Source organism: Ixodes scapularis, unplaced genomic scaffold (assembly GCF_016920785.2).
Source record: "Ixodes scapularis isolate PalLabHiFi unplaced genomic scaffold, ASM1692078v2 ptg002456l_1__unscaffolded, whole genome shotgun sequence".
In the NCBI taxonomy this organism is placed as follows: Eukaryota; Metazoa; Arthropoda; class Arachnida; order Ixodida; family Ixodidae; genus Ixodes; species Ixodes scapularis.
The window spans coordinates 86430-108526 of NW_024610248.1; positions in this window are offsets into that span (position 1 = coordinate 86430).

Below are 22097 nucleotides of genomic sequence, written 5' to 3' on the forward strand. Positions count from 1 at the left end.
AAGATGTCTGCTATTTTAGCAACAACTCCATCAACTCCAACAATCGGACAGCGATATTGCGACTCAAGCTGTCTCGCCAGACATGACAGCTTTGTAAGAATATCTGGGCTTGGAACACTTTCTAAGTCACAATCCAAATCAGTTTCCTCAAAACAAGACGCAACACTTGACGAAGCATTGCTTAAGCTTTCAGCTGTATTAAAAAATGATGTCCGATTCTCAGCCAAGTCAACAGTATATTGCTTTTCATGCCTATTTAGTACGCGGTAATCATTGCTTTCTGAAGATGTGCATCTACAATTGGTATGCAATTTATATTGAGCCATGCAGACAAATCGCTTCCGACACCTAGTGCACACCAAAGCAACCTTGTTCATGTGCACTTCCCGAACATGTCGCATAAAGGCATAAAAATGCCTGATGGTGAACCTGCACGCCACACAAACGTGTTTGCTGACCTTGGGTGCAGGTTTTGATGGCGCAGGAGCTTCATTAATGGCAAGTTGCTGGCTCATGTCTACAGGAAGGTCCGAAGGAGGTGGAGCTTCCACCCATAGTGAGCCATCTTTCGAGCAGCCAGGCTGTGCACTCTCTTGCAGCACTTCGGCAACTTCTCTCTCGTGGTCTGTGTTCCGTAGGTAGAACAAAGGGTAAAAACAGATGGGATCAGTTCACAACGAAGCGGGAAATTGCACTACTTTACTATTGGTTGCTTCACGCCGCCGATGCTGCACTGATGACTCAGTCGAGCAGGCTGGATTGCATGTTAAATAAAGCATGGTCCATGCATACATCCATTCTGTAGCCAAGCAAGAAATATTTTCCTCGTGCGCGGAATACAGCACCAAGAACTTGTCATGCATAAATAAGCCCATAAGCATCGAAAATATGAACGGAATTCTAGAACTTACGTCTTGAACACTTATATAGCGATACACTGAAGGCTTGCCTAAATCAAGCATTAAAAGCATGCGCGGTACCACTTTTCTCAAAGGCATGTGATCTGGCAGTAATTAGTGGTAAATTATTATCGTACCGGTAAAATGTAAACTTAAAAATCAGAAAGCAATAAAAAAAAACCTGCATCGAACTAGCGGTTCATTTAGGACACAGTGATTGGCTATTAAGGCGCGACTTTCAGTAAAATAACGGGATTTTTTAATATATATTTGCGAGCATGTTGCGCCCACCAACCTTTCGAACAATCAGGATGATACGGCTGTTGCACTTCACTCGGTCCATTTATCCCTGTGCCAACTATTGGTAGAATAGGTGGCACAGTAAGTCCTTGCTCTGTGTCACCTATTGGTAGAATAAAAATAAATAAATAAACGTGACGGAATAATTACACAACAAAACGATATAATTGTTTGTCCTACACCGTTCATTCTGCACCACACCTTAAACGAGCAGGATGTTTTATTTCTTGACTAAAACAGGGATATATGCCTATATCAATTTTGCATGCCACACATTAAATATTTTCTTGTACCCTGAACGTAGTGCGAAAAGTTTCGGTGCAAAAGCCATTCCGCAAGGAGTGATAAGACATACAGAGTTACAAAATTCAGTTACCAAAAATAATAATACCGCAGCCGTGCATTGCAAGCTTGCGCCTATGTAAAATGCACAAAAGCACGCATATCCCCACCGCGCGCGCAAGCATGTAAATAGGCAGTAATTAGTCGTGCATTACCACCACACCGTTCACTGACGACACTAGACAGCTACGGCAGGGCTCATCTACAGGCATTACACATAAAAAGAGCTAAATCGACACAGAGTGCCACGAGGACAGACATGCGCTCGTATAAAACGGCTCAGAATCATTTTGGTCCTAAATGCACACAAATAACGAGCTTTGAAAATGAGAGCTCGCACGTCGCTACTGCAACGGTTCCGCTTGGAAGAAACGTCACTTACCCAAATCGGTGATTCTTCCGTGAATGCTTGGGCAGTGATTGCAGAACTCACAACGAATCTTTGCCGCGCTTTCGTCTGATGGGCACACGACGACGCAGCGCTGACAGTCACACAAAGGCTCCCTGCAACTGCCGCGCAGTACACCCCACATGTCCCTGCTGGTTAGCGACATAACTGCTTCCGTTGTTTGTCGAAACAGACCGAGAGTCTTCCAACTCGCTCCGAACAGAGTATTGGCGCAAGAAATGTGCCGCCAAAAAATGGCGCTCAAACGGCCCGGGCGCACGCGAGACAGCCGCGACAGCGGTCACTCATTCCCGCCGTACTGACTTCCCAGCATGCAACACCGCTAAGCAACTTAGGCTTTCACAGCCATTGTTCTTCTTTGCTCTTTTTATTGCGAAAGAAAGCTGCCAGCAAGGCGTCCGAAAAAAAAAAAAGTGAAAGCCGTTTACAAATCCCTGTAATGCCGAATTGGAGCGCAGCTCTTGAGGAGGAGTGAAGGGTACTGAGGGGAGGGTAGACCCCTCCTCCTTCTCCCCTCATTCTTTAATATGCTCCGGGGGGTCACGTGACCTCGGGGGGGGGGGGGGTGTCACGTAACTTCGGGGAGGGGGTCACGTGACCTCGGGGATGCGTGACCTGGGGGTCACGTGACCTTGGGTGTCACGTGGGGGTCACCTCAAGGTCACGTGACCCCCAAGGTGACCCCCACGTGACCTCAGGGGGTCACGTGACCTCGGGGGGTCACGGGACCTTGGGGAAGAGACCACGTGACCTCGGGGGTCACGTGACCTTAGAGAGGTCACGTGACCCCTCCTCCTTCTCCTCCTCCTCCTTAGGAGGTCACGTGACCTGGGGGTCACCTTGGGGTCATGTGACCTTGAGACAACCTTGGGAGGGGTCACGTGACCTCAGGGGGTCATGTGACATTGGGGGTCACGTGACCTTGGGGAGGAGACCACGTGACCTCGGGGGTCACGTGACCTCAGAGGGGACACGTGACCTCAGAGGGGTCACCTCAAGACCTTGGGGGTCACGTGACCTTGGGGGTCACTTAACCTTCAAAGGGTCACGTGGGGTTATCTTGGGGTCACGTGACCTTGAGATGACCTTGGGAGGGGTCACGTGACCTGGAGGGGTCACGTGACCCCAAGATGACCCCACGTAACCCCCAAGGTCACGTGACCTTGGGGGTCACGTGACCTTCCGGGGGTCACGTGACCTTGAGATGACCTTGGGAGGGGCACGTGACCTTGGGATGACCTTGGTTACGACGACGCCGACGGCGACGGCGACGCCGCTCAAGCCGGGAACGGGCCCCTAAGAGCTGCGCTCTAAAAAGAAAACATCGCCTGATGAGAGTCCCTCTTTCACCAGGAGAGGGAAACAGCAGAGGAGCGCGTCGACAAGGCCACCAAGGCTCCGAGGTTTCATTTTAGAGCGCAGCTCTTAGGGGCCCGTTCCCGGCTTGAGCGGCGTCACCGTCGGCGTAACCAAGGTCATCCCAAGGTCACGTGACCCCAAGGTCACCCCAAGGTCACTGATGACGTCACCGGCATCCGCATCGTCATCGTCATCATCACTGATGACGTCACCGGCATCCGCATCGTCATCGTCATCATCACTGATGACCTCACCGGCATCCGCATCGTCATTGTCATCATCACTGATGACATCATCAGTGACGTCCCTGATGACGTCACCAGCATCCGCATCGTCATCGTCATCATCACTGATGATGTCACCGGCATTCGCATCGTCATCGTCATCATCACTGATGACGTCATCAGTGACGTCACTGATGACGTCACCGGCATCCGCATCGTCATCGTCATCATCACTGATAACGTCACCGGCATCCGCATCGTCATTGTCATCATCACTGATGACGTCATCAGTGACGTCACTGATGACGCCATCGGTATCCGCATCGTCATCGTTGCTCATGACGTCATCGGCATCGTCATCGTCACGTGACCCCCCTAGGTCACGTGACCCCCACCCAAGGTCACTTGACCCCCCCCCCCCAGTACCCTTCCCTCCTCCTCCTCAAGAGCTGCGCTCTAATTCGGCGTTACAGGGATTTGTAAACGGCTTTCACTTTTTTTTTATAGTTTTAGTTTTAACGCGAAAGAAGTATACTTCTTTCGCGTTAAAACTAAAACTATAAAAATGAAACCTCGGAGCCTTGGTGGCCTTGTCGACGCGCTCCTCTGCTGTTTCCCTCTCCTGGTGAAAGAGGGACTCTCATCAGGCGATGTTTTTTTTTTTTTTTTCGGACGAGAGTGCATAGGTTACTACGTTATTCATACGTTACTGCACAAAAGTTACATGGCTCTAATTCTCATGGTAACCTTTGCATCGTCAAATTTTGGCTGTTGTAACCTTTAGTCACCGCAAGAATAACGAAAACACGAAAAATAAACGACTTGTAACCTTTATTTTATAGGTTACTCACTACTAAAAGTTACGTTAAAGGTTACCATGATTAGGGTGTGGGAACGGCCAGGGGGTGATCTCCACGTGGCGCGAGGCTCGCTGGTTCTCCTGGCAGACCTGGCAGCCTTGGACCTGATGCACGATGTCCTGGTCCAGGCCAGGCCACCAAACGTGCGACCGTGCCACCATCTTGGTCTTTTCGATGCCAGGGTGCCCCGCGTGCAGCAACTGCAGCACCTTGGCCCGCAGACTCTGTGGAATCACCACCCTGGAACCCCACAGCAGGCAGCCCTGCTCCAAGCTCAGCTCGGCGGTCTTGTGGCTGTAAGCCTGGTGACGCAGCTCCTCCCCTCGGGAAACCGCCTTAACCACCTGAGACAGGACCGGGTCCCGGCTGGTCGCCTGCGCCACCGCAGTCCTGGTAAGCAACCCCGGGTAGGCCCGCTCCAGCAGGAACACGTCAGCTGGCTCTGGAACGGCAGCAGGCACCTCCGGCAGGGGCAGGCGGCTCAGGGCGTCGGCAGGTCCCAGGTCCTTCCCAGGGCGGTGGACCAGCTTGTAACTGTAGGCCGCCAGCGTCAAGGCCCAGCGTACCACACGAGGCGGGGCTTGCACTGGGACCGCCTTGTCAGGCCCCAGCAGCCCCAGCAGTGGCTTGTGGTCCGTGACCACCTCGAATTGCCGGCCCCACAGGTACTGATGGAAGCGCTGGACCCCGAAGATGAGGGCCAAGCCTTCCTTGTCGAGCTGGCTGTAGCGTTGCTCCGCCGCATGTAGTCGACGAGAAGCAAACGCCACAGGGCGTTCCTGACCATCCTGACCCCGGTGCGACAGGACGGCTCCTACCCCATACGGCGACGCATCCACGGTGAGGACCACAGGCTTGGCCGGGTCGAAGTGCACCAGCACTGGAGCCTTAACGACGAGCTCCTTGCTGCGCTGGAAGGCCAAGTCCTGCTCCTTTTTCCAGGCCCACTGCTGCCCATCACGAAGCAGGCGATGCAGCGGCTCCAGATGCGTCGACAGGTTGGGCAGGAACCTCCTGTAGAAGTTGATGAGGCCGAGATAGCTCTGAAGCTCCTTCTTACTCTTGGGCTTCGGCGCCTTGAGCACGGCCTCAATCTTGCGGGGAGCCGGGGCCAGGCCAGCCTGGGAGATGATGTGTCCCAGGTACTCTACGCTGGGAATCAGGAACATGCACTTGTCCAGCCTCAGCTTGAGACCGGCGTCCTGTAGTCGTGTCAGGACTTTGCGCAGGTCCTGCAGGTGGTCCCCGTCGTCGGTACCGGTAACCAAGATGTCGTCCAAGTACACCGCCACGTGCCTCATGCCCCTGAAGAGGTTGTCCATCTCTCTCTGGAAGATGGCTGGGGCTGAGGCCACGCCGAATGGTAGGCGCGTGTACTGGAAGAGTCCCATGGTAGTCGAAATGGTGACATACTTCCGGGCGGCATCCTGGAGCACCAGCTGCTGGTAGGCATCTCGAAGGTCGAGCTTGGAGAACTTCTGTCCCCCGGACAGAGCCGACCAGAGATCTTCTACTCGAGGCAGCGGGTACTTCTCGACGGTAGCGACGGGGTTGATGGTGACCTTGAAGTCCCCGCAGATCCTGACGCGGCCGTCTTGCTTGAGGACTGGAACAATTGGTGCGGCCCACTCGGAAGTCTTGACGGGCACCAGGATTCCCTCTCGCTGCAGCCGTTGCAGCTCCTGGGTGACCCCGTCCTTCAGGGCGAACGGCAGCGGACGCGGCTTGAAGAACCGAGGCCGGGCTCCCTCGGGTACGTGGATGCCGACCGTCGTGCCGGCAAAGGTGCCCACCCCCGGCTGGAACAGGGACTGGAAGTCGGTCAGGAGGCTCGGAACGTCCTTCACCACGTGCAGCGCAGCTTCTTGGTACTCCGGCAGCCGCACACCCAGCGAGTGAATCCAGTTCCGGCCCAGCAGCGTCGGCGACGACCCCTTGGTTAGATAAAGGGGAAGGATTGCCTCCCTGTCGCCAAGGCGAACGCTGACTTGGGCCCGACCCTGGACCTGGGAAAGCTGCCCGGAGTAGCTGCGCAGCATGACGTCCGACGCCTCGATGGACACGCCAGGGAAGGTCCGCTTGAACAGCTTCCCGGGCATGACCGACACGCTGGCCCCAGTGTCCAGCTCCGTGGTGATGGGGTGGCCGCAGATTTCGACAGACACCAAGTATGGTGGCACAGACGATGAAATTCGATTGGTGTGCCACACGTCGAAAATCTGCGGGTCCTCGGCCACGACGTGGACCCTGGCTGAAGACGAACCCGGGCCTGGTGCCGCTCGTCCCCGCCGCGTTTTCTTGCGACGACCACCCTGGCCGCGGGCTTGGCTGGAACTCGGGCTTGAACCAGGCTGCTGCTACTGCTGGCCGCCGCTCGTCCTCCCCCCTCGGCAGACACGTGCGAGGTGCCCAGTTCTCCAGCACGTGAAGCACTGTGCTTGAACGATCTGGCACTGTGAAGAGGAGTGGGCAGCACCGCAGCGGCTGCAGGCACCGCTCCTTGCCGCCATCTTGTTCACCGCCGCTTCCGTCGACGGGGAGCCGGCCGCACGCGCTATCTCGCTGGCGTCGTTTCTTGCGGCTTCTATCCCAGCGCTGCCTTCACCGCGTCGTCCAGCGAGGGGTCGGGGAGCTCCAGAAGTCGCGTCTGCATGGCGGGGTTGTTGATGCCGCAGACGAACCGGTCCCGGAGTAGCGAGTCCAACTGGTCGCCAAAGGCGCAGGTGCTCGCTAACCCTCGTAGCGCAGCGACGAACTGCCCGAGGGTCTCCCCGTCCCGGCGGCTCCGGTTGTTGAAGCGGAACCGCTCCATCAGCGTGGACGGCGCCGGGCTGAAGTGCGAGCGCAAAGTGGCGAGCAGCTCACCCAGCGTTTTGACGTGCGGCGTGGCCGGCTTGAGGAGGTCGAGCAGGAGGCTGAAGACGCGGGTCCCGCAGCTGGCCAAGAAGATGTCCCGCTGTTTCGCCTCCGGCGTGTCGTTCGCCCGGAAGAACACGTGGACTTGTTCTTCGTAGACTGGCCAGGCGGACCCATCTCCCTCGAACGGCGTGGGCCGAACCGTGCACGTCGGTGGCCTCCAGTGCCACGGTTCCTCGTCGCCAGTGTCACGATCTTTCTCAAACGTGGACGAAGGGGGCCGTAGCAGCCGCCGAGAAGAGACGACACGCAGCCTGGTTGTGAGGGTGAACGATGACTGGCCGGAGCGGCGTACGCTCAACGGCGTTTATTGGCGCGGTGAACAATGTTGCCCGCCGAGCCTGGCGGCCGCAGACGGGTGGACTGGAGGGGGGCGCCACTAACTTGTCACATACCCCTGTACCGGCATCAGCGTCAGATCCTAAATGCTCTCAGCAGACACCGGCTGACATGGACCACAGCTACCACAGCAACCAAGATAATCAGTCAGGACACGCCAGTCTGGGAAAAAGGCCTACTGACATTGACGGCGACTCCGCTGAATCATCGATGACATTTGCCGAACAGGCAGCAGGAGTTATCACAATGGATCACGAATCAACAGAAGGAGACCTTGAAGGATTCATCCTTGTACAACATCGAAGTCAAAGGACAACGGGAGTCCCGGTACTCCTGACGCCTATAAACGAGACACAACGCCTCCAGCAACTAAATCCGCAGATGTTGAGCATTGATGTCAGCACGGCAGCAGGCGGCACCATTATACGCCACCAATTTACTGCCAGGGGTGGTCTTCTAGTCGAAGTCGCAGAAGTTTCTTCTGTCAACAAACTCATGCAGGTACAAGCTCTCGGGGGCATACCAGTACAAGTCACAATTCCTACTACCTACCTCCAGAACTTTGGACTAATCAAGGGGGTACCTCTGTGGTACACGGACGCTCAACTGGCTGAGTTCCTGCAACCAGAGGGTGTCGTCGCGGCTCGCCACCACTGCCGCCGTCGAGGAAAGCCTGGTGACGCAGCAACACCATCCGACCGTGTTGTTCTCACCTTCCGTCCGAATACGGAACGTCCCTCGAAAGTGAACCTTGGGTTTACTCGGCATGAAGTCGCCGAATACATTGAGGCACGACCTAGGTGCTACAATTGTCAAGCACTCGGCCATATTGCGAAGTACTGCAAAAAAAGCCCCAAGTGCAAAAAGTGTGGAGAACCACACCTCACCACAGATTGCGAAGGGGAGGCACCTATGAAGTTGCGCTAACTGCGGCGGCAATCATCCAGCAGACTATGTGAACTGCAAAGTACGTCTTACTGCCCTTAAAAAGACCAAGAACTTCGTATGAGGACCACGACAAAGCCCTCCACGTACATATGACCCACCACCTTTGGAGTCCTTTCCACCCTTGGTGCAAGAAACATCAAACGCATCGTCCTCAGTGCAAGAAACATCAAACGCATCGCCCCCCCCCCCCCCCCCCCCCCCCCCCCCCCCAGAAAGAAGTGCTGCAGAGAAACAAAAAGAAGATGAAGAAGCCCGCTCCACCGACTGAACGGACGGTAAAACAGAACGTGCCTGCTAATAAGCCACCACAAGCAACACCGATCTCAGGCGATTCTCTGTCACCTGAATCGAAGTCCGGCACGCGCACATACAGTAGCGCAGTCGGACGTACAGCCCCCGTCCAGGAGCCACCATTCCCTGCGTTCGGCTCCATGACGTTCAGCGACATAGTAGGTCTTGTCTTCTCTATCCTTCGAAATTTAGTTTCAAAACTGCCATCGTGCACCTTTAAGAACATAATCGAGGGAGTTATGGTTTTTGAACCAGCAATTATATCGATGATGAGAAGCATGTGCCAATCTAATGGCTAGTGCCCCCTCTTTTCAATATAACGTAAAGGGAGCCACCGTTTTTCAGTGGAATGCGAGGGGATTACGTTCACATCTTTCTGACTTCAGGCAGTTTATTTATAAATATAGGTTTCCGATTCTTGCGATCAGTGAATCCCGTGTTGCGCCAGATTTTCGACTTTCTGGATATGAGATATTTCAATCAAGTCGAGATTCCGGAATCAACCAGGTTTTTCTTGCTATTCGAAAAGACCTAACATATGTAGCAAATACCATCCAATCACATGCAAATAACGAGTATGTCAGCGTAACTGTAAGCAAGGGAAAGCTTACATTCACTGTTATTGCTGCATATATTGCCCCACATGTTGCTTCGATTTTGACAGACTGAATTCAATACTTAGACAATGTTCACCCCCCATTTTTAGTTACGGGTGACTTTAATGCCCATAACTCAGCCTGGGGTAGCGCAAGAACAACCCGCCGTGGAAGAGAACTTCTAGATTTAATGGATGATCTCGACCTTTATGTACTAAATGATGAAACACCGACATTTATCCGCGGCACCCGATGCAGCAGCTGTCTAGATGTCTCGTTTATGTCAACAGAATTAATATCCCTATCGCCTTGGTTTACAGACATTGAGACCCATGGTAGCGACCATACACCTACTTATATAACAATACCAGGTTTTAAACCCAAAGTCAACCGAGACTTAATTTGGTACACTGACTGGACATGCTTTAAAGATAACTAAGAATTGAAGCTGCAGGCTTCAAACACATATAATGAGTTCATTTCATCCATGCAGCAGTCGGCAACAGAGTCGAAAAAATCTGCTCATCTTCCTTCCTCGCGTATGGTAGTAGATGCGGAGTATGAGCGTCTCCGTGCAATCCGGCGGCGTGCAGAACGTCGCGCAAGGCGCACTCAGCTACCTGAGGATGTCCGTATAGATAGGCGAACGCAAAAACATATCCGTCGTCACTTGGACAAGCTGTCTCGCAAGAAGTGGAAAGGCTTGTGAGCTTCATTTGATCCTCGTGCTCCTCTTACACGGATATGGCATATCGCGCGGGGCTTGCGCTTTCGACCTCAACAACGAACACCATTCAATGCACCCTCAATCTTCTTGAAAAGGTCGCTACTTAAAATTGCAGAAAACTATTGTGCTTCAATAGTTGATATGCCAGCTACGAACAGTGTTAGTCAAGTAACAGCAAACCCTGTAAATTCAACTTCTCCATATTCCTGTGAGATGGATAAAATTTTTACTCCCCAAGAACTCGATCAAGTTCTGACGTGCCTTAAACACTCTTCATCACCTGGGCCAGATAAAATCACTAATGGCATGCTTGCCCACCTCGGGCACGAAACACGCCAGCATCTTTTAGAAATATTCAATGATTCTTGGATCACAGGCACCGTGCCACAGGAATGGAAAACGGCATGTGTTGTGCCCATACTCAAAATTGGCAAATCTCCCTTGGAAATTAAGTCTTATAGACCTATTGCACTGACAAGCTGCATAAGAAAATGCATGGAGCGCATAATCTTAGCACGGTTGGAATGGTTTCTAGAATCAAATTCAATATACCCAGATACAATGACCGGCTTTAGACAGGGCCGAAGTTCCATTGACAATGTTATGAATATAACTAGCCACGTTGAGGATCACAAACTACGTGGCAAACTGACCACAGCCGTTTTTCTTGATGTAAGGGGAGCCTTCGATAACGTGAGTCATTCAGCAGTTTTGCAAGGTCTTCGATCAATTGGCGTAAAAGGTCGTCTCTATAACTGGATTGCTAATAGACCCTTTCCGGAATTCAGTGCCATCTGGTGACTCGAATGGCAGTTTATCTTTTACTATACTAATGGCGGCAATGAACCTGTGGTCTGCAGTATTTAATGGGGCACCGTTACTTAAAGGTCAACGGTAAACGGGAATGTGCACTTCACTACAATTATTTTTCAGTCTCTTTTAGTGTCGATGGCGAAACAAATGCAGCCAGTCGGAACGAAGCGCCAACCCACATAGACGTCTTGATAGAGTTCTATACATCAAGGGGCTTTGAAGCCGAGTGTGTGCTACTAACACATTGACTGGGACGGAGTTAGAAATAAACGCTTACGCAGCTCTTGCGTCCAAATCCTGCTTCACGCCGAGCTAACATCTAGAATGATATAGGCCTCGAATCATCTGCTTAGGAGCATCTTCAACTTCTTCCTTCATCAGTAAACAGAAGGCCGCCATTAGTATAGCACATATGCCGTTTTCAGATGATGATGATAGTGATTAAAGTGGCCAGACTGAATTCCGGAAAGGGTCTATTACCTACATAATAGAACGATTTTCATGCACACGAACGAAGGAGATACAAGCCAACATTTTATAAAGAAGGGAGAACCGCAAGGTGGGGTCTTGAGTCCCGTTTTATTTAACATTTCCCTCACTGGTATTACTGAGGTTGTATCAAAATCTATCCACATTACTTTATATGCCGATGATATATGCCTATGGCCATCCGCAATTTCCCTTAAGTGCATACAGACTCGTCTGCTTTGTGCGCTCAAAAGCGTGTCTGAGTTTCTAACAAAGCGTGGGCTTGAGCTGTCACCTGAAAAATCTGCCGCTCTTGCCTTTACGCGGATGAAGACAGACCGATACCCGTTAAAAATGAACGGTACTGCAATTCCCTATGTATCCTCTCACAAATTTCTTGGGATTTTTATCGATCGTGGCCTGACTTGGGACGCCCAGTTGGCTCATCTTCACGTCAAATTGTCATCATTTGTTAACCTTGGACGGTTTATAAGTGGCACGACCTGGGGAGCTGCAACAAGTGCACTTCTCTGCCTCTCTAACAGCTTGTTTGTTGGCATTCTTCGTTACTGCCTTCCTGTACTTCATGGCCTCAGTCTGACTAACATGAAAAAGCTCCAGTCACTTCAAGCGCAGGCACTTAGAGTATGTCTTGGCGTTCCAAAATGCACATCCGACACAGATACAATAGCAGAATCCCAGAGTCTTTCTCTAATATCTCTTCGCACCCAGGAGATGCTCCGGAATCATATGCGACATCTGGCACGGCATAAGACCCACCATCTAGCGAACATCTCCGAAAGATGCTTCTACAGCCGTATTGCCCAAGTGATCCTTGATCACAAGCACGTTCTCCCAACATCTTTTCAATGTCATAAGTTACTCGACATTCCCCCATGGACACTACCTCAAATCAAGATCTACAGTACAATTCCAGGAATTGAGAAAAAATCTGTGCTCCCCGCTATCGTCCTGCGGCAACTGTCCTTGTCATACATACATTACGAGCACCGTTCTACGTGTCACATATACACCGACGCGTCCACAACATTTAACGAGTCCTCCATTGGTATTGTAATCCCCGCATTGTCACTTAAAATTGGTTACAAACTTTCTCATAGGATGCCCTCGACAGCTGCTGAGCTAGTAGCTATTCGCGAGGCGTTAGGATACATTCAGGCTATTCCCCCTCGTTCCTGGACAATAGTCAGTGACTCTAGATCATCCCTTCAATCACTCCAGTTCCAACGCCTGAAGAACCCAAACAGGCAACTATTATTGGACATCCTCAATTTGCACTGGGACGCAATACGCAACGGTCATTCAGTATGCCTCCAGTGGATACCAAGTCATTCCGGCATCCCAGGAAATAAATCAGCCCACGCTGTAGCAGCAGACGCCCGTAACTCTGTCAATGAAGTACAAGCGCCATATACAAGATCAGATATAAAAGCAACAGTGAATATACGGGGGAAGAGCATAAACAAACGTCTGTGGGACGACGCCACCGATCAAGGGACACGGCTACGCACTATCGACCCGCACCTAATGTTTCATGTACCTCGAGGTCTCACCCGACGGCGTCAAGCTGTGCTACATCGAATACGCCTAAACATTTCATACACAAATAAGTACTTGTTTATCATAGGAAGACTTAATTCGCCAGACTGCGCGAACTGCAAAACTCCGGAAGATTTGATACACATTATGCTGGACTGTCCCGACTATGAAACTGAACGGACACAACTAAGAACATATATTAAGTTATCCCCTCAAGAAGACCTCACCCTCGGCAAGATACTGGGACCGTGGAGAAACGAAGCCACCGCCACACTTGCGACAAAGTCCCTTTTGCGATTCCTGACCACGACTGGCCTCATCAAGAAACTTTAATGTAAAATAAGTTTATGCTGCTTTGTTTTTGTGTGTGTGTGTGTGTGTGCCTTTAACTTTCTTCACATCTTTTTACCTCTCTTCCCCACCCTTCCCAGAGTAGCCAGTCAGGAGATACCTCCCGGCTAATTTCTCTGGTTTCCTTTTACTCCATCAATTAAAAAAAAAAAATAATCGGGGCGCTCTAAGAAGATTGTTAGGCTAGAAAGACTAAAGCACAGTATACCAAAACGAAAATAGTAAAAATTAAACAAACGTAATGATTTTGAACTCTATACGATTCCGAAGGCTTAGAAAATAACCCCTGGACCGTGGAAGGCAAAATGAGAATAAAAACTAAAAAAATTGATAAAAAATGAATAGAAAATTAATAAGTGATCGTCCAAAGGCCGCCGATCAGTGCCTCGTACAGCTTATTTACCTTTTTACATCCAACAGGCCCGGACGGGTCTTTGCACTCGCGCCGGTATAGCTTTGGCTGTGGGGCCTGTTGGATGTAAAAAGGTAAATAAGCTGTACGAGGCACCGATCGGCGGCCTTTGGACGATCACTTAGTACAGAGTTTTAGTAGCTCGTTCCGATACCTCCGATAGCCCCGATAACGATACTATGCATGCGCAAGGGAGGCGGTGGCGGAGTATCGAGTATCGTTTTCGGAGTCATGGGAACGATGTACTAAAACTATTTATTAATTTTCTATTAATTTTTTATCCATTTTTTCATTTTTTATTCTCATTTTGCCTCCCACGGTCCAGGGGTTATTTTCTAAGCCTTCAGAATCGTATCGCTTGGCGACATGCAGCTAACACTACTGTTGTTCACGCAGGTTCGTACGTCCCTCAGAGCAACTGCTCCGCTCGGCGCGGTCACTAAAGGGGATGCTTTTCCGTACGTACCCGAACCTTCTACGACGGTTATCACCGGACTGCACGTGCCGCCGGGCATCGCCGAAGAGGATCTGCCAGTCATCACCGACTGCGACGGCTCCTTCGATAAGTCGATCGTCGTACTGGATTTGCCAATCTTCTTCGAGCAAGGGACACCAAGTGTCTTCGTCGATGGCTATATAGGCGCACGGCACTTTGACTGCGTGGGATTTGGAGCCGGCACGCTTGGCGACATGCAGCTGACACTACTGTTGTTCACGCAGGTTCTTACGTCCCTCAGAGCAACTGCTCCGCTCGGCGCGGTCACTAAAGGGGATGCTTTTCCGTACGTACCCGAACCTTCTACGACGGTTATCACCGGACTGCACGTGCCGCCGGGCATCGCCGAAGAGGATCTGCCAGTCATCACCGACTGCGACGGCTCCTTCGATAAGTCGATCGTCGTACTGGATTTGCCAATCTTCTTCGAGCAAGGGACACCACGTGTCTTCGTCGATGGCTATATAGGCGCACAGCACTTTGACTGCGTGGGATTTGGAGCCGGCACGCTTGGCGACATGCAGCTAACACTACTGTTGTTCACGCAGGTTCTTACGTCCCTCAGAGCAACTGCTCCGCTCGGCGCGGTCACTAAAGGGGATGCTTTTCTGTACGTACCCGAACCTTCTACGACGGTTATCACCGGACTGCACGTGCCGCCGGGCATCGCCGAAGAGGATCTGCCAGTCATCACCGACTGCGACGGCTCCTTCGATAAGTCGATCGTCGTACTGGATTTGCCAATCTTCTTCGAGCAAGGGACACCACGTGTCTTCGTCGATGGCTACATAGGCGCACGGCACTTTGACTGCGTGGGATTTGGAGCCGGCACGCTTGGCGACATGCAGCTAACACTACTGTTGTTCACGCAGGTTCTTACGTCCCTCAGAGCAACTGCTCCGCTCGGCGCGGTCACTAAAGGGGATGCTTTTCCGTACGTACCCGAACCTTCTACGACGGTTATCACCGGACTGCACGTGCCGCCGGGCATCGCCGAAGAGGATCTGCCAGTCATCACCGACTGCGACGGCTCCTTCGATAAGTCGATCGTCGTACTGGATTTGCCAATCTTCTTCGAGCAAGGGACACCACGTGTCTTCGTCGATGGCTACATAGGCGCACGGCACTTTGACTGCGTGGGATTTGGAGCCGGCACGCTTGGCGACATGCAGCTAACACTACTGTTGTTCACGCAGGTTAGTCCTTACAGTCCTATCTGTGTTCGAAAGTCCCTGTTTGCGTTGCCGGCTCCTCCCACGTCAAGTGCTGATACCTTCTGTGGCAGACGATTGAGACTGCGTATATCTCGCAAATATTTTCGCCTCTTTGCACATCGAGTACTTTACCTGTTTCTCTTGTTGCTACTTTCCGGGGATGTAGAACTTAACCCTGGCCCCCTTGACGCAGTAGACATTGACCTTCTTAAAAGTTTGCAGAGCGGTCAGGCTTCCATTATGAGTAAGCTGGACGCTATCGACAGTAGGTTTAAGAAGCATGAAAACATGATCGAGGAAATAAATAAGAAGCTTGTTGGTACGGAGGGGAAAATCGGGGTCGTTAATCAATTAGTAACAGAACAAGCAAAGCTAATTGAGCTTTTGGCAAGACAAATTAACGAATTGGAAAACAGGAATGTTGATCTAGAAAACAGAAGTCGTAGGCAAAACCTTGTTTTCTATGGTGTGGATGACACGAATAACAAAGAAACATGGAATGAATCTGAAAATCTCATTAAAAGTATCTGTAAAGACAAGCTCGGTGGGGACCTAAAAACGGTGCAAAGGGCGCACCGTGTAGGTCGCTATAATGAGAACTTTAAACGACCAATCATCGTTAATTTTGCCTCCTACAAGGAAAAACAGGATATTCTGTCTAACGCCAAAAAGTTCAAGGGATCAAACTACAGTGTAGAACAAGATTACTCGCCGAAAACCCGTGAAATTCGAAAGAAACTTTGGGAATATGCTAAAACAAAAAAAGCGGATAGTGGCAACCGTGTAAAGCTAAACTTTGATAAGCTCATCGTAAATGATAAAGTGTTTACATGGGATACGGAAATAGAACAAGTTGTTCCTGTCAAAAAAGACTGACGCCCCACGAAAAAAGGAAAAAAAGAAAAGCGCGTTCATCGTGACCTAGTTGCTGTTGTAATAAACTGTAGAAGCATCGTAAATAAAGTTGACGAATTGGCAGGCTTAATCGACTCAGTAAAGGCTGATATCGTGTTCGGAACCGAATCATGGCTAGACGCTTCCATAAGTGATAGCGAAGTCTTTCCGAAAGGGTTTGTTTTTTATCGAAAAGATAGGTCACGCCTCGGCGGGGGCGTTTTCTTGTTGGTTCATTCATCGCTGAGATCATCCCCACTCGAACTTGGTCATGACGCTATTGAATCAATCTGGTGTACAGTCACGTTACCTGGTAGCTCTTCCTATGTTCTTGGATCGTATTACCGACCACCGAATTCGGATCTTAGTATAATCCGATCGCTATACGACATTGTTTCTGAGGCCTCAAACCAAATTATTCTCCTTGCGGGAGACTTTAATTTGCCTGACTTAGAGTGGAGGGATGGCACTTGTGTATGCACGATTGGTAGCCGAAATAATCTTGAAATGAAAAACATCGTGGATACGTTTGGGCTTCAGCAGTATGTGAGTGAACCAACAAGGAATAATCACATTTTAGACCTCTTGTTTTGTAGCTCTCCCTATCTTATTAACACCGTTAATATTATCCCTGGTATCAGTGACCATCACGCTGTTGTGGCAAATATCCAAACTGAAATCAAACGAGTAAATTCATGCGAATCGAGGAAAGTCTTTTTCTTTGAGAAGGGCAATTACTCTGGGTTTTCTGAAGAGCTTTTTGACCGCCTTCCCGTATTTGAGTGTCTTTCTGAGGAATATGATGTTCATAATTTATGGGATGTTTTCAAGAAAATGTTGCTTCAATTAACGGATAAATATGTTCCCTGCATAGATTCTAGAAAGCTAAAAAAACGAAGAAAACCATGGGTAACTTCAAGTACTCTTAGGATAATTAAAAAGCGAAGGAGAGCATTTGATAGATATAAGATGACCAAAAGTAGTAATCACCTTGAAAAACTGGCTGAGCTTACGCGTGAATATAAAGGAGCATAAAGGGTGCCAAGGAACAATATCTTAATACACTCAATGACAGATTAAAAACCAACCCCAAGCTTTTCTGGAAGTATTTAAAGGGATGTGGATCGGATGCAGTAGGAATAAGTGAAATTACATATAATCAACAGACAGTTTCGGATGATACAGAAAAAGCAACGTGCTTCAATAATTACTTTCGGTCTGTCTTTTTGCCCAAACACAACTATGTTAATCCATCCACTGTTAGTACGGTAAAATTAATGCAGCCAGTTGAGCTTGGCATGAGTGGTATTGTCACGGGTGGTGACCAAACAAAAAAACAGGAAATAAACAGAAAGAAATAAACGTTTAATGTGGCGAACTTGTGCCAAAAAAATAAAGAAGGAAACAGAAGAAAGCAGAGCGTCGCGGGCGTCGAAGTCGGCGTGTCAGCAGAATCGAGCGCTAGGGCGAGACTGACTCGACAAGGTCGCGGGCGGCCTCTTATCTAGAGTGCGCCGCTATCTCGAAGATTCGGCGAAAGCGGTTCGAGCGTCGCGTGATCGGGGCGAGAATGAACATGCACTTTCTAGAAAACAAAAGCAGGGATAAATGATAGAAGTTACGTGCGGTACATGAATAAACGGGAACTTTCTGGAGGACCGTGACCGAGCGTTGCTTTCTCAGCCTTGCGCGCGGCATAACTCCCCCCTTTAAAAGTGCATCGCCCCGATGCAGTGTAAAACAAATCAAAATAAAAAATAACGATTAACCAAAGAGTCTTTTGGAGCACAAAAGGTCCACAGTCCTATCGAGCGTAGTACGGCTTCAGGCGCACGACGTGGACGACCTCAGGTCGTGGTGAGCGGCGTGACGATGTTCGTGTTCCGTCGGGCATCACCTCGTAGTTCAGCTCGCCGAGGCGATGAAGTACCTTGTATGGTCCAAAGTACCGTTTCAGCAGTTTCTCACTGAGGCCGCGGCGACGGATGGGCGTCCATACCCACACCCTATCTCCGGGCTGGAAGTGGACGTCCCTGCGACGAAGGTTGTAGCGGCCGGTGTCGACGCGTTGCTGGTCTTGAATCAGGAGTCGGGCGAGCTGGCGAACTTCTTCGGCGCGTTGAGCAACCGCCTGGGCGTCGTCGCTCTCGTTGTCAGATGGCTCATGGGGCAGCATGGCGTCCAGCATGGTCGTTACCTTCCGACCATGTACCAGCTGGAAAGGGGTGAATCCAGTGGTCTCTTGAACCGCCGTATTGTAGGCGAACGTGACGTAGGGCAGCACCTCGTCCCACGTCTTGTGCTCTACGTCGACGTACATAGAGATCATATCGGCGATTGTCTTGTTGAGTCGCTCGGTCAGTCCGTTGGTCTGCGGGTGGTATGCAGTGGTTCGACGATGGCCGGTGCCACTGAGACGAAGGATCTCTTGCGTCAGCTGGGCCATGAACGAAGATCCCCGATCTGTAATCAGAACCTCGGGAGCGCCGTGCCGGAGGACGATGGACTCGATGAAAAACTTGGCGACTTCCACAGCAGTCCCTGAAGGAAGAGCTTTCGTTTCGGCGTACCGCGTGAGATAATCTGTGGCGACGATGATCCAGCGGTTCCCCGACGTCGAAGGCGGAAAAGGACCAAGTAGATCCATTCCGATCTGCTGGAAGGGTGTAGTTGGAGGAGAAATGGGCTGCAGAAGTCCGGCCGGCCTCGTCGGCGGTTTCTTGCGTCGCTGGCACTCGTGGCATGATCGTGTGTATAGGTGGACGGTCTTGGGGAGCTTCGGCCAGTAATACTTTTCACGAATACGGGCCAGTGTCCGGCTGTAACCAAGGTGTCCGGATGTCGGGTCGTCGTGGCAGGCTTGGAAGATCTCCTCTCGAAGGTCACTCGGGATTACCAGCAACCAAGGTGTGTTGTTGTTGCCGAAGTTCTCTTTGTAGAGTACACCTTGTCGGATGGCGAAGGTCGGCAGTACTCGTGAGAAGACACGTGGCACGGTACTCCTGCCCCCTTCCAGGTGCTCGATTAATGCGCGCAGCTCAGGATCGTCCCGTTGACGTCGTGCCATATCGTCGGTGTTCACTGCTCCTAGAAAGCACTCGTCGTCATTGTCGTCGCTGCAGCCGGAAGGGGTTTCGACGGGAGCTCTGGACAGGCAGTCGGCGTCGCTGTGCTTGCGGCCTGACTTATAGACCACTGTCATGTTGAACTCTTGTAGTCGAAGACTCCATCGAGCGAGGCGTCCTGACGGGTCCTTCAGCTTCGCAAGCCAGCAGAGCGAGTGGTGGTCCGTGACTACACGGAACGGGCTGCCGTACAAGTACGGACGAAACTTCGTTATTGCCCAGACGACCGCAAGGCATTCTTTCTCAGTTGTGGAGTAATTTTTCTCCGCCTTGGACAATGTCCGACTTGCGTAGGCGATGACTTGCTCGATGCCTTCTTGCACTTGGACTAGTACTGCGCCCAGTCCCGCGTTACTTGCGTCCGTGTGAATTTCTGTTTCCGCATCCTGGTCGAAATGTCTAAGCACAGGAGGAGTCTGGAGTCGTCGTTTCAGTTCGTCGAATGCCTGCTGTTGCTCCTCGGCCCATTCGAACTTCTTGGCGTCCTTCGTGAGATTCGTAAGTGGTGCGGAAATGCTTGCGAAATCCCGAACGAAGCGTCGATAATAGGCACAAAGTCCAAGGAATCTTCGCACGGCCTTCTTATCTGTCGGCGCTGGAAATGCCGCGACGGCGCGAGTCTTCTCGGGGTCTGGGCGGACGCCTTCGTTACTAACCACGTGGCCAAGGAACTTCAGTTCGTCATAGGCGAACCGGCACTTTGACGGCTTGAGTGTGAGTCCGGCGGTCTGAATGGCTTGAAGAACAGCTCGGAGTCGTCTCAAGTGCTCGTCGAAGTCAGCTGAAAATACTACGACGTCGTCAAGGTAGACGAGACAACTCTGCCACTTCAGCCCTGCCAGTACGGTGTCCATGACACGCTGGAAAGTTGCTGGCGCTGTGCATAGTCCGAAGGGCATCACCTTGAACTCGTACAGTCCATCCGGCGTGACGAAGGCTGTCTTCTCTCGGTCCCGTTCGTCGACCTCGATTTGCCAGTAGCCGCTCTTCAGGTCCATCGATGAAAAGTATCGAGAGTGGCGCAGCCGGTCTAGAGTGTCGTCGATGCGGGGGAGTGGGTAGACGTCTTTCTTCGTAACCGTGTTGAGCTGCCGGTAGTCCACGCAGAACCGAAGAGTTCCGTCCTTCTTCTTAACCAGCACGACTGGAGAGGCCCATGGACTGCTTGAAGGTTGGATTATGTCGTCATTCAGCATCTCTTGAACTTGCTGATGGATCACCTCCCTTTCCTTAGCGGAGACTCTGTACGGCGATCGATGCACAAGGCGCGCGTCGTCCTCAGTAACGATGCGGTGCTTGGCAACCGCGGTCTGGCGCACCTTCGACGACGTCGCAAAGCAGTCGCGGTATTCGGCGAGGAGGTTAACCAGCTGACGCCGTTCAGGGTCCGGAAGCTTAGGGTCAATGTCGAGCTGCGCTGGCGACGTACTGTCTTGCTGGGGCGGCGAGGATTCGTCAGTGATCGCAGTGATTTCGGCGGGGTTTCGGAGTTTCTCGACGTGGCCCACGGCTGCACCTTTCGTGAGGTGTTGCGTTTCGTTTCGGAAGTTCGTCACGAGGGCCACAGTCCGCCCATCCTGAAGTTCAGCTACTCCCCTTGCGACGCCTATGCCTCTTCCTAGGAGCAATTGGAGGCTTCCCTCGAGAAGAACTTCGCCACAGGAAGCTTCATCGATCCCGACAAGTACGAAAACACTCGACCGCGGTGGTAGGTTTACGTGGTTTGCGAGGACTCGGACCGTGGGTGACGTCGCGTCGGGTTCCTCCGCTGGTGGAGCAGGTTTTCGTAGCGTCAGCCGGTTTGTTCCGAGGTCGATGACGGCGCCATACTCGCAGAGAAAGTCCATTCCGAGGATAACGTCCCTCGAACAGTCTTGCAGAACGACGAACTTGACAGGGCACGTTTCACCGTGGATCTCGACGCGAGCAGTGCATCTCTCGACTGGTGTGATGAGATGTCCTCCGGCGGTTCGTATTTGGGGTCCTTCCCACGGCGTCATGACTTTTCGAAGGCGGCGGGAGAGCCTCCCACTCAAGACTGAGTAGTCTGCTCCGGTGTCCACGAGTGCCGATGCGTCGTGACCGTCGATGACGACGTTTAGGTTGTTGGACACCGTTGCAGGGGCGTCGTAGCGATGCGTGGCGTCGGGAGAGTGGGAGCGCTCCGGCGTTCTTGGAGGCTCTTTACGTCGGTCGTCTTCGGCAGCTCCACCTCCAGGGGTTGCCGCGCCTAGTTTCCCCGGCGAGGAGCGAGGGGCGACAGGCTTTCACGTCGGGGTCGGTGCATCGGCGAAGCTGAACGTCGTGGCGATGGCGACCGGAACTCTCGGCGGGACGCAGGCTCGGGGGACTGGGGTCGTCGCAGGTACTCATCGATCTCCCGAGGGCGTTCACCACACCGGGGGCGCGGGTCGTTTGGGTGGAATCCGCGCAGCCCGAGTCGTCGGTATGGGCATCGGCGGTACACATGGTCGGCTTCCCCGCAGTGGTAGCAGAGCGGGCGTCGGTCGGCCGTTCGCCACACGTCGGTCTTCCTCGACGAGGGTTGCTCCGG